General features: G+C 39.7%; 1 protein-coding gene across 1 annotated transcript in view; it reads right to left on the bottom strand.

Moving 5' to 3' along the window:
* Positions 1 to 1374, bottom strand: part of LOC101864447 — a gene marked incomplete in the record, with an annotated part of 31943 nt that overhangs the window by 6887 nt on the left and 23682 nt on the right.

Below are 1374 nucleotides of genomic sequence, written 5' to 3'. Positions count from 1 at the left end.
GATTTTGTCGTGTTTCCTACTTATAGGTGTAGGGGGAGGATACCGATGTAAAAGTCTTGTTTTTCGTTTAAATGAGGTTTATGTTGTGCTCCTTTTGAGCTTTTGTCGTGTCGTGTGCTTTTTTCTGTTGTCATTTTAAGCTTCTTGTATTTTCTACTTTTTAGGGGGCGGGGGGAGGGGGGAACATAAAATGATGTCTGTGTGTGTGAGGGGGGGGGAGGATAATTGAAAAGTCAAAATATGCTTTCAGCACCCTATTATTAAACGAGGCTCTGGAAAGCTACAACAACATGATACTTTGAAACAAAATGCCACTTCAGAGACAGATCACCTCATAAATGTTTGGGAAATGTTGAGTTGAAATTATTACAAGAAAAAAAAGAAGTCCACGTTAAAAACTACCATGTGCACGCATTCCCTCGGCCCAAAGTCTCACCCAGGGTTGGTGCTGAGACACCGCCAACTCAGAGGTAATCTAGTACGGCTTTTATACGTTATATGGACACACACAATTTCCCCTGTAACTCCATAGACATTCGTTAAGATACTTTAGCTGGCAAGGTACTTTGACAGTAATTCACTAATTAGCCACTTTCGTCGAAGGAACAGAAAAGCACTTAAGATATCTTCGTAAATAATGTACCTGTACTTGAGTAACGAATGTACTGAGTATACCCTTGTCGAGATCGATCAGACACCCCCTTGTCTTAATTGGAAATGCATGACGTAGAACAATTACATTGCAAAGTCAAGTGCTAAAGCATGGGTATATGTGTTCGATCGAAATCTTATCCCGCCTCTCTAAAAGCTTTCACCTGAAGTGAATAATAGGTTCATTTTCAGTGAAAGTATTAACAAACTAGCTGCCCGCATGCCTTTATCACGACGACTTACAGCTTAGTGCTTAGACTACCATACATTGCGTTCGATCGCCACAACAGTCACCATTTATTGACGATAGTCTTTCTGTTATTTCATTTTTGGAACATATTATTCTTATCTTTTCCAGACAGTCCAGTTGAATGTTGTTTCAAAACGCGTCACAAGCTCCCACGTGGAATTTTACACAAACTTTAGGGTCACTGGGAATTTGAAACAGAATCGTTTCTTTCGTTGCTTGAATTTTACCCTGCACGTCTAGTTGTTGTTAGCAAAGTTAAAGGGAGACACTACAAAAGGCCGAAATTATGTATGAAAATTTGGATTTCACATTAAAAATTATTATTTAGCCTGATTTTGGCTGACCGGGAGGGTGTCTGTGTGTGTGTATTTTTGTTTGTTTGTTTGTTTGTTTGTTTGTTTGTTGCTGTGGTTTTTTTGGGGGGTGGATGTTTTGTCGTTATTTTTGTGTTTTTTTAGGGGGGGGGGGGGGGG

The sequence above is a fragment of the Aplysia californica genome, unplaced genomic scaffold (assembly GCF_000002075.1).
Source record: "Aplysia californica isolate F4 #8 unplaced genomic scaffold, AplCal3.0 scaffold00088, whole genome shotgun sequence".
NCBI classification, from domain to species: Eukaryota; Metazoa; Mollusca; class Gastropoda; order Aplysiida; family Aplysiidae; genus Aplysia; species Aplysia californica.
Note: the sequence above shows the minus strand (reverse complement) of the source record. Positions and strands in the feature narration are given on the sequence as shown.